Genomic DNA, 12,492 nt, shown 5'->3' with positions numbered 1-12,492 from the left:
CATCAGGCTAGCATCAACAAATATCTAGTGTCTAATGAGAATAAACCAAATATATGCAAGAACGATATAGAAAAAATTCTACGACTTATTCATAGAGACATGAACCAGCAAGACCAAGATTTTCTAGGATCCAAAGCGTCAGTTCATCCTGATTTGTGACATCGATGTGAGGTCAGCCCCAAAGAAACCACAATAATAATTGTCTCCTGTATGAAACCTGACAAAGGAGTTCTGAGACTTCGTGGCAACCCAAAGGACAAGAGGTCTCAGCCACTTAAAAATAATCAGCTGACAAAGTATTTCTTTTCCCCGGAGATCAGGAATTCTCAAAATGTTGTAATAATACAGATATTTGGCACAGGCCTGAACAAATAAAACCCAAACTCAAGCCGCCTGCCAGTGTGTCTATTCCAACCCACAGCGGCGACGCTGGGCAGAATGATGGGAACAGAAAGCCTCCTCTTTCTCTCACAAAGCAGCCGGTGAGTTTGAACTGCCGCGCTGGGGTTAGCAGCCCCACCAGCAACGCACTCCACCACCAGGGCTCTTCAGCGAGAAACAAACAGACGCGGGCTGCCCTACCCATAAATGACTCCCCTTGGCTGTGTCTTTGCACTCAGTGTTTTATTGGTTTGTTTGGGTTTTTTTTGGTTGGTTGTTTTTTCCTTCTTGTTGTTGTTAGTGGCCTCCCAGACTGTACTCTTTAGAGAAACAGACTGACACGTCTTTCACCCATAGTCTGGCTAGCGGGCTCCAATGGCTGACCTTTCCGTTCGCATGAGATTAACCAGTGAATCACCAGAGCTCCACACCAAGTGGGTAATAGAACAGAGAGTGTCATGGATGGCAGGATCGAAGTAAATATGACTCTTGTCTCTCACCAGTTGTCGCCATTTCCCTCGTAGATGCAAGCTCCTTGTTAAAAGGTTATTGTTGTTGTATTTGTTTGTTTGATTTGTTTTTTAACTATGTTGGCCTGGACTCTAATTCACCTTCCAAAAGGGGGAAAGTTCTGAATGCAACCTTCCCTCTCCGATCAGATCTTTACAATTTTGACTTTGCAGTACGGAGCTGAACTGGAACGTGTCGGCTTAGGGATCCACGGCAAAGCAGGCGGAGTTCTCTTCTGCTCTGGGATTTGTGCTGGGGAGACCAAGTCAGTGCCCAGCAAGGCAGCTAGGAAAAAAACCACTAAGCTTCACTGGGTTAAACAGACTTAAATCGATACAGATCCTGCAGCAGTCACAAAATATAATTCCTCAAGAGGGGAAATCTAAACACTGCAAAAAAAACGCAATAATATCAGTCTAAAATGCACGCTACATCCACCCAAAATGCATCCTTTGGACATGTTGTCAGAAGAGACCAGTACCTGGAGAAGGACAGCATGCTTGGTGAAGCAGAGGGGTCGCAGAATAAAGAGGAAGGCCCTCGGTTAGACGAACTGACACAGTGGCTGCAACAACGGGCTCGACCATAACAGCCACTGTGAGGGGGCATGGGACTGGGCACTGCCCTATTGCACGTGGGGTCAGCATGAGTCAGAACTGACTAGGTGGCACCTAGCAACACATCCTGTCAAACTGGGAAGAAAAAAGATGATGAAACCCTCCCACATTTGTGATATGCTGGAGGAATAAGTTAACAACTCTAATAAAGTCTACTTATTGACGTCCACAGTTTGAGCCAAGGAATCCAGGTATTGTAATTTGAGGTAAACATTAGTAGAAAGACAATAAACAGTGACTAGTGGGTGTGATGGGCGCTGCCTGGGTCCTCTCTTCAGGAAAGAGGCATTCATTCCTATGGCTCCCAGGAGCATTGTCTGCAGAAGACTCACAGTGGGGTCCCTCCCCAGGAACTGCCCTCGGTGGGAGGACCTTATCTTCCTGGTCGGAAGGACATGACCTTTCTCCAGAGGCAGCTCACATCCATGACTAGATGTCCCTGCCTCCCCTCACCCACACACCACTCTCCACCCCCCGCTATGGGCCTGCTGTGAACTGCCAATCCGTTCTTGGAGCTCCACGTGGAAGCTCCTCAGTCGACATCCTTCACCTTCATAGAGGTCATTCCCAAGTATAAACCCCAGTAAGCTCTCCGCGTGCACATCTCCATCTATTTCATGGGCGTCTCCAAATCACTCTAGGATATAAATGAAGGCTTGGGTGATATGAACAGCTAATGTGCTCACGGATAATAGAGAGGTTGGAGATTCAAGATCACCCAGAGGCACCTTGAAAGAAAAGGTACCTAGTAATCTACCTGGAGAAAAAAAAATCAGCCATTAAAAATCCTGTGGTGGACCTTTCTATTCTGAAGCACATGGGCCACCGTGAGTAGGAATCGTAATCGAGTTGATGGCAACAGATGTGGTACTAGGATATAAAGAAAGAGTCAATGTAGTCCTTGACATGGAAGCAAAAAGCAAATCAATATTCAAAACCAGCCCAACAAAAGAGCATGAAGAATATGTTTTTAACTGAAAAAAGATGAAAGAAAATGACAGACATGTATATAGTAAGCGCTCCTAATAGAAAACAAAGACTCTCCAACTGGATTTTAAAAACCCGCAAAATCCAACTCTGTGCAATTTCATTCCGTGTTATTTATTTCATAGATGTCAGCTGAGGTCATCCTGACCTTTTCAAATTAAAGTAAAATTGACCTGAGCCTTTCGTTCCGTGTCCTTTGGAAGCACAGCGCCCTCCTCTGATACTTCTGCAAATTCCCAGGGACTGACATCCTCTCTGCCTTCGCAGTTCACCTCTAGGCCCTCGTCTCATCACCAGGGCCATCTTCTTCTCTCACTCTACAGCACCCAGAACTCCAGCCCTTTTTCTTGCTTCTCCTACAAGCCTCTCCCACAAAGCAAAGGTGTGCAGTGTATTATATTGAGGCGGGATAAAGGAGATTGTTTAAAATCGCAATAAAAACAGCTGATGTTTGCCATCTTAACTGGGGGTCTTGTGGTAGTTACATAATCTTGTGTCAACTTGAGGGTTTTCAGAGTGAAGGGGTGGAGCCTAGCCTGTCATTCAGGTCACTGTCTGATGATGCCTCCTTGTGGGTGTGGCATTTGCATGAGGATTCTGGGAACTTCCTCTCCCTGGAGATGGGACGCCCCTCTCCCTCCACTTCTCCTTACTGTTGACTAGCCACGCTGATGGCAGTTTGAGCCCTGGAGGGAGATGCTTCCACCACTGGATCCACAAGTCTTTGCACCCACTGACTTGTGATCATCCTGCATTTTGCATCATTGCATTTGCTGTGTGAGTCTGAAGAATGATTTATGGATTTGTATTGGACTTACAGGCTAATATCGGACTTATGGGCTTGATCTGGACTGGGCTGGAATGCTTTCTTAATAAACAATTACTTTCTGATATAAAGATCTTTCTGATACATATATGAGTATGCCTGGGTTTGTTTCTCTAGTCAACCTGTCCTAACACAGGTGTCTTCCTGAACAAAGATATTTTCCTGTCTAAGCAGAACTCTGAGGTTAGGTAATGAAAAATCTTTTTTACCAAAACATTTGGAATCTACTGGAAGTCCAACAACAGGGTAAGAATTGTTTAAATTATGGTAGATTTCTACAGGGGGAAACCTTAAAACCATCTTACGACTCATTTTGAAAGAATACTAAATGACTTCATATTTTATCAAGTGACAGATATAAGGAATGTAATTGTTCAAATGTGTTTACTGATGATTTTGTCTTTTTTTAATACAAAGCTTATGAGTTCATAAATACTGACCCCAAAATGGGAAGAAAATACACTAAATCATTAACTGTAGTGTGTCCAGACAGTGAGATGACAAATGGCATCAATTTTATTTTTTTTAACATTTTCTCATTCTTAAAAAATGAATACTTTCAGCATCAGGATGAATAGACGGTGATATTTTGAAATATTTATTGAGGAGCTACTGAAATGCTTGGGAATACCTAATTATTTGGGGAGAGGGAAAAGCAGTCATTTATATTGTACTATTTTCAATGCTGTTCATATTTTATAAGGATGGGAAATCAGGGGTCTTATGAAATAATGATGATATCTCTCTTTGCTTGTCTGAGCATTTGTTGAGAAAAGGCGAGAGAGACTGAGGCTGATGCATTTGCCACTGGAAAGTAATAAAAATTAATTGATTGATTCTACACTTTGAAATTCAAAGATGGCAAGGTTTTGGTAGACACAGAATATTACTATTATCACACACATGCAGTTGTCCAATTTATGTTTAATAAATTCACCATAAAATATTGATAAGCAGTAAGAGTAACATATTCCTTTTAAATTTAAAAGAGTGTGAAGGTTGCCTTCTAAGAAACAATAGAATAAAAATTACAAACATAAGTATATTGACTGTGCTGCAAAGGGCTGCCTTAAAGTAGCGAACAAGTCATTGGTAATAATCCAAGATGTCACTTTGAGGACTCAGGTGTGCCTGATCCCCACCGTAGACTTTCCCATCATCTCGTGTGTAAGTAAAAGCTAGACACTGAAGAGGAAACAGAAGAATCGATACATTTGAACTGCAGTGTTGGCAAAAAATACTGGGTTTTCCATGGAATGCCAGGAGGACAAATACATTAGCATCGGGAGAAATCCAACCAGAAAATTCCTGAGAATCAAGAATGGCAAGACTTTGACTCTGGTGCTGTGCTTACCTCATCTGGAAAGACCAATCACTAAGAAAGGCTTCCTAGTTGGGAAAGAGAAGGGAACCTCTTCATGAGATACATTGAAACTGTGGGCTTAATGGGCTCAAGCTGCCAAAGACTTTGGAGATGGTTGGTCCAGGCACGGGACCAGGTGACATTTCGTTCTTCCGTAACAACAACATTAAATCAATAGAAGTCAAAGAAATCATCGAATCCTCTCTTGGATGAGAGTCTTTTCCCTCTAGAGTCCACACCCCCTTTGATTAAAATAGATTTGATGGAACAGAAATGTGCTGAGTGGAACTATCCTAGGGTCCCAAGAGCATGAAGGGCGCCAATTCCATCCAATGAGAAAGGCACTTGCCTTGAATTAATCAGTCAGTGTGCACCAAGAAAAATGAAGGTAATCAGGTGCTAAAAACAACTCTATTCTTGGGAGCCTTTCATACAGACTGAAGGAAGAGGACGAACATGTTCACTACTCAGCTTCACCTCCTTTCATCCACTAATCAGACTCAATTAGGAGAGGAAAGGAGGGTTTGTCAGCTCAGCAAGTTTCCTCATAGCAGGGACTGCATCACACAGCTTTTGTCCAGGTAGAGTTTGATTGTCTGGCTCCAAAGGTGGAAGGGTTCTCAAAGTGCAGCTTACAGGAAGTAGTACCACCAAAAGATGGTGTTAAAATACAGACTCTCATGTCCCCACCCCCACCCCACCCCCCGCCCAGAAGACAAGGCAACAGGTTCCCTACGTACAATGGAGGGTTGGGTCCATCCCTCCACTTGTGCACACAGCCTCACCCTTCTCTCTGGACCTGATCTTCTCCATGTCACAAACTCCAATCTTGTGAGTGACTCGTGTCGGTCTGGCCCCTTAGAGACACAAGGACCTCTTCAAGGAGCACAATGCTCAAGGCAAACGGTTTTCACGAGTGAAGCTAAGTGATCTTTTGGTTTAAAGAAGACTTGGGAATTTGATGTTTATGACTTAAAGATTATTGCAAGGGCATGGGCATTTGTCAAGGGTTCACCCACCCTCCGTGGCTCCAGTAAGCCTTGAGTTTTTCAGAATTTGAAATTTTGTTCTTCATTTTCCCCCCTTTTGATGAGGAGTCTTCTATAAAATCTTTGATCAATATGTGCAGTAACTGGGCACCACCTAGTTTGTCTGGGCTCTTGTCCAAGCAGGTAATTGTCCCTGGAGGTACATAGTGCCTTCCTCTGTTGCTCCAGGTGAGCCGAGACTAATTGCTGTGCCTTAGACACCCACATTCAAGCTTTTAAGACCCCAAGAATTATGCAATGAGCTAGGTGCTGCAACAGGAACACTGAACATGTGATAAGACCAATTAACTGGATGTCCCATGAAACCATGACCGAAATCCTCCAAACTCTGAAATGGAATCCCATAGCCTCAGTACCTATTCTTTGGGAGAGGGAGAGATGTTATTGTCGGCATTGTTTGTCGTAGTTACATAATCTGGTGTCCATTTGGGAGGATTATGAATGAAGGGGTAGAGTGTGACCTGTCAATCAAGTTATAACCAATGAGGCTCTGTGCGGGCATAGACCTCTCTGGAGAATTCTGGGAACTCCTGTATTCCTTCTTGGAGGCAGGAGACACTTCTCTCTATCAGCTCACTCCCTTGGAGACACTCTACTGACAAGACACATGGCACCACACTGATAGACCCTGTGCCCTGGGAACTGGAGAAGCCAGGTGGAGACCCTTCCAGCTCTGAGATGCATACAATGCCACACCATCCAAAGACCACTGGTCTGTGACCTTCCTGCATTCGGCATCATTGCTTGTGTTTCGTCAGTCTGAAGAGGAATTTATAGATTGGCATCAGACAGATGGGCTAATATCAGACTTATGGGTTTAGACTGGACTGGGTTGGGATGCTTTCTTAATGTGCAATTACCCTTTATATAAAATTCTCTCTTACACACATGAGTCTCTCTGAATTTTTTTCTCTAGTCTGCCCAGACTAACACACTATCTATCACACAACTTTTCCTAATGTAAAATTTATTGATGGCAAAAATCAGCTGTCACCCTATTCCTTAATCAATGGAAATTTTCCATCACTGTTCATCTCCCTTCCCTTTACCTCTCCTCACTGCCACTAGTGAGGTTGCTTGGTTTATAAAACAAAGCCGGTTGTTGTTGTGTTGACTCTAACTCCTGGAAATGATCTTGAAATGAGCGTAAGTCCTCTCCACCATGAGGTGCACGACTGTCTCACAGGCCTTGCCCTGCAATCTCAGCAGAGCAATACCCAAAGCGAGGAAACTATTGACTCGGAATTGTGGGAAAAGAGAAACTCAGCTCCAATTTAGAGGAAATGAATGCAAGCTCACTTTCCATAGAGGTCATGCCTCCAACCCACAGTAAAAAAATTCACACAGAAAAATATGTCAACTATTTCAGTGTTGAAATAGTTTCGCCTCCAATCTCTAGTTCATTTTGTATAGCATGGCACATCCTTTTATTATTTTTTTAATTTTCACTCAGTCTGGGCAGTTAAAGCCCATAGGTATTTCTTATAAGGGTGAGATAAAAATCATTGGTTAAGACCAACCTCTTTCAGTGATAAAGTGGGTTTACTCTTAAGTTCATCTTCAACATAGATTTTGAAAGGCCCCAATATTTCTTCAATAATGCAATACATGTCAATAATCTAGGGTGTTTAAAAGGAGCATTGGTGGTGTAGTGGTTATAAGGTGGGCTCTTAACCACAGGTCAACAGTTCAAAACTATCAACTAGTCCATGGAAGAAAGATGAGGCTTTTTGTCCTGTAAAGAGTTAGGTAAGGAGTCTCAGAAATTCTCCGTGGCAGTTCAGCCCTGTTCTAGAGGGACGGTCACTGTGAGTTGGCATAGAGTCAACGGTAGTGAGTTTGGTTTTGGTGAAAGGATATTTAAACTTTATTCTCTTTCTACCCAAAGCAGATAGCACACTGCTGAGAACAGGCATGGAGAACTGGACACTGAAAATCTTGATTCATATTTGAAACCCAGCATTCTCTGGTTCCTTTTATTCATCACTTCCAGTAAGCTGGTTTTATGGATTGGTCTGTGCCCCTCAAAAATTTATAGAACCCCTCTCCCCTGCACCTGTGAACAGGAACCTGTGGGTGCAAATAGGGTCTTTGATGATGCCATCAGTGAGGTGAGCATGAAGTGAAAGTAGGTCATAGTACACTATCTGACTACTCTCCTTGTAAAAGAGAAGGGTCTCGAAGACAGACAGACAGACAGACAGAGGCAGGATGTGTCCCATTGCTGCAGCTGCAAGCCCCAGGCTGAGCCTTCAGATTATCTCGTTTTGTGCCTCATACGAAGTTCATAAACCTTTTAGAAAAGAAATCAGCTAATATTGCAATAAACTTACATTCATTAATTACCAAAGCCTAGAGAACTAATCTAGTCTCTGAGGGAGTTAGTTTAGGACCTAACTTCCTGCTCACACGTAAGCCCTTTCTTTACCCCTGTGTACTCCATGACCTAGCCCATGTCATCATCAAGGACAATCCTTTATTACGTGTTCTTTCCCCACAGCAAGTTCTCCCTTGGGAACTACAAGGAATAAAGGAGCTGTGTTCTAGCAAATACACCACTTGAACTGAAGTTAAAACCAAACGCACTGCCAGCGAGTCGATGCCAACTCATAGTGACCCTCTAGGTCTAGGACAAGGCAGAACTGCCCCCTTTGAGTTTCTGAGACTGTAACTGTTTACGGGAGTAGAACACCTCATCTTTCACCCGAGGAGCGGCTGGTGGTTTCAAACTGCTGCCATTTCAGATGGCAGCCCAACACATATATAACCACTACCTCACCAGGGCTCTTGAAAGATGGTGAGGTTAAATTAAGAGAAGTATTTAAATACCTTGTAGCACACGCACACAATATTTGCCCAAACTTCCACAAAAAAAATTCCTATCTTAGCCTAACCTATTTTCCATAAATGATGCATGTGTGAATGTATACAAATAAAATCAGTAAAGAGAGAATGTTACCAAAGACACCAACAAATGTACCCTGCAGTTCGGGTCCTTCAATTAAAAAAAAAAAAAAAACTCAGCAAGGCTTCTGTTTTCGCAGAGAACACAGAGCTGTTAGAATGTACTTATTCTGCTTTCAGCAGTGTCACTTTCCCAGAGAGCTGGTACCAAAATCCCGCCGAGGCCACCACAATGCATCTGTATCCTGAAGGCAAGGGGCCTTTTGAAACAATCGAACACTGTCCTTTCAGCAATAACACTCTAACACTTTTCCATTGTTCTGCCCAGGCAAAGGGACACATCAATAGAAATAGACAGAGGCAAGGTAAGGGGCTACTCCAGTGTACGCACATCTTTCTGGCCTCCTGTGGGACCATGCAGACATAGACATCTTATATACAATGGAGCAGATTATTACTGACTATTGTTGACCATGCTTGAGGTATAAGTGGTACTTCCTTGAAAAAGTAGAATTGAATAAAACAGCTCCTTCCCTTCTCATTCTAAGCTGCTCATTTCTAGTTTATCCATTAACATAGTCAAGATGTCTAAGACCTCACTCCCTGAGGGTAGACAACGTGGACTTTTCTGACACATTTGGGGACTTGATAACAGCTCAGACACCACTTGGCATCACTCTGCTTTCTAATTGCCTTTGTCCTGTCTCCTCCCCCTTCATCAAGAGGATAGAAGCTCAATCTGACCTCTTTCTCTCCTTCACTGATGCGCTCAATTAGACAAACGTAGGGGAAATAAAAGTCCTGGCGGCTGTGGGTAGGGGTGGGGGTGAGTGATCATACAGGCAGTTCATGTATGTCTACCATCGCACCCCTTCATTCTGAACCGGTGATCTGAACATGAAATGAACCGTCAGCCCTTCGAGTAGGGCACCAAAAACCAAACTCACAGCCACAGGTCAATGCCAGCCCATAGCAACCCTCTAGGGCAGGGTGGAGCTGCCCTCGTGAGTTTCAGAGACTGTAACCATGAGAGTAGAAAGCCCTGGCTTGCTCCAGAGAAGCAACTGTTCGTTTCAAACTGCTGACCTTGTGGTTAGCAGCCCAATACATAAGGACTATGCCCAGTGGGCTCCTCCAGCAGGACAGTGATCAGCTGAGTTCAGTGTAGATAATCATCATTAGGTAACCCCAACTATCATGAATTTTCAGTTCTCCATACCTCCCCCCAACAAATGAACAGAAGTAGTCAGAGGCTGAGTGTTATCGGCACGTCTTTCGTTACCTGCTAGCCTTTTTCCCTGTCGTGGCACCTGCTCTACACTCCGTCAGCCAAAGCCCTGGGTGGGCACAACTGGACCCACCAAGGAAAGGATGGAGCAAAGTCAGACTCAAGGGAGGATGGGGCAGCAACGGGAGAGAAACTGTGTTCTGTTTTGCTTTGTCTGTTACTTTTTCTTCCTAATTGTCAAAACCATGGATGCTCACGTTCTCACTGCCATTCAGTCAATGTCGACTCATGGCAACCCTACAGGATGGGGCAGAATTGCCCCGTGGGTTTCTGAGACTGTGACTCTGCAGGAGTATCAAGTCACACCTTTCTCCCTTGGAACTGCTGGTAGTTGAGAACTACTGAGCTTGTCAGGAGCTGCCGGATGCGTAGCTTACACAGTGATAAAGAAATACAATACAAGGGTAAGTCAAAATCATAGACACTCTTATAATGCAAACATATCACAAGGTGCAGCTGGCGTTCATTGGCGTATCCTCCCTTTAAGTCTATCCCTGTCAGAAGGCAGAATTTCCATCTTGCTGACCCCTCCTCTTACAAATCTGTGTCATCAAGTTACACGACATCCAAACTACAATGTTGGCATCCTTGAGGGAGCCCTGGTGGTTTAGTGGTTACTCGTGGGGCCACTAACCGCAAAGTCAGAAGTTGGAACCACCAGCTGCTCTGGGGAAGAAGGACAGGGCTTTTTTGTCCCGTATCAAGTTGAGGTCTCAAGCGCTCAGAAGGGCAGTTCTGTCCTGCCCGGCCTGTAGAGCCTCTGAATCAGCAGTGAGTTTGGGCTTGTGTTTTTTGTTGACCTTTCAAAGGACTCAAAGTGCGTTCCTTTCAGACATTCTTTAAATGCAGGGACAGAAAGAAGTCTGAACGGGCCAAGATCAGGGTTGTGGGGTGGGTGGGGGAAAGTTTCTCAACATCATTCTCTTAGGACAGCCCTGGTTATATTCCAAGAATGAAGAGTGCAGTTCGCAATGTACATTTTTGGGACGAGGAGGTACGCTTTCTCACCAATGCGGTTTTCAATTCCTTAAAACTCCTTCATACTAACCCCACCCAATCATGCTGTGGCCTTGGAGAAAAAAACTCCCAAAGTGACCTTTTGGGATTCTAAAGCTGAGTTGCTGGCCTCTTGGCCTTGAATTTAACTAGCTCAGCCCATGCCCTCAGAAGCCACTGTTGGAATTAGACCTTTTATCTTTTTTGGGGGGTGTGGTGGGGGGGGAGATCGAAGAAGAACGGATGTGTTTAAATTGTGGTGCTGGTCAAGAATCTTGAAAGTACCACGGACTGCCAAAAGGACTAACACCTGTCTCAGAGGAAGTGTGATCAGACAGCACCTTAGAGGGAAAGATGGTGAGACGCTGTCTCGTGTACTTTGAACAAGCTGTCGGGAGAGGTCAGTCCCTGGGGAAGGCCATCATGCTTGGGAAAGTAGAGGGGAAGCGGAAAGAGGAGAGCCCTTCCTGAGCTGGATGGACGCATGGCTGCAACAGTGGGCGCAGGCACGGAAACAACTGGGAGAGCGGCCCGGTGACAGGGCTGTGTTTCGTTCTGTTGGGCACGAGGTTGCGATCGGTCAGTACTGACACAATGGCACCTAACAACAAGAGACTAAGATAGCTGTATTCGTGAACGAACTTGTCTGTAGCCATTCTCTGATTGCAGAAACGTGTTTGAACAAGGTTTATTGTGTAGGGATGAACCAGCTCTCTTAAGGCAATAGCGCCTGATGTTATCTTCGTTGAAGGAGATCCATCAGGGCAAAAAGACCTGTTTTCCTGCCGAATGCTATTTCCCTTGTCCCAATAATCCAGCAATAGGAACGGCCAGTAAACCTTTGCAAAGCAATATGGCTATATCTCTAGTTTCATCTTGACAGTACTGAAGTGAAGTAGCATGTATTACCTCCTACTAGCCATCTAACTGCCTACTTCCTTGTCCGTCAGGTCTACCTGCCTGCCGGCTTCTTCCTGGAGGACCTATCACTTAGTAAAAACAAATACCAGTTTCCACCCTGTTGACTCTGATTTAGGACAACCTCATGTGTACCGAAATAGAAGGGTCTTCACAGCGCTTTCAATGGCCGACTTCTTTCATGAGATGTCAGGTCTTTCTTGGGAGGCACCTCTGGGCAGTCTCAAATACCCGACTTCTTTAGTTAGTAGCCAAGCCTGTTCACCACCGAGCGACTCCGTCAATAGTCGTTCTCCGTAAGTAAGCATGTCTTAAGTTGAAGTCGATTAATTCAATCTGATAAACTCACCACAGACTTCTAAGCTGGAAGCCCTGGTGCAGTGGTTCTCAACCTGTGGGCTGAACGATCTTTTCACAGGGGTCGCCCAATTCATCACAGTAGCAAAATGACAGTGATGAAGTAGCAACGAAAATAATGTTATGGTTGGGGGGTCACCACCACCTGAGGAACTGTATGAAAGGGTCACGGCGTTGGGAAGCTTGAGAACCACTGCGCTTGCTGCCACAGTGTTAAAGCACTCAGCTGCAAAAGATCAGCAGTTCAAACCCTGCAGGAGACCATCTGCTTCTATAAAGATTACAGCCTTAGAGAC

Source organism: Tenrec ecaudatus, chromosome 6, assembly GCF_050624435.1.
Source record: "Tenrec ecaudatus isolate mTenEca1 chromosome 6, mTenEca1.hap1, whole genome shotgun sequence".
Lineage (NCBI taxonomy): Eukaryota > Metazoa > Chordata > Mammalia > Afrosoricida > Tenrecidae > Tenrec > Tenrec ecaudatus.
The sequence above is the reverse complement of the archived record's forward strand: the minus strand, read 5'-3'. Positions refer to the sequence as shown.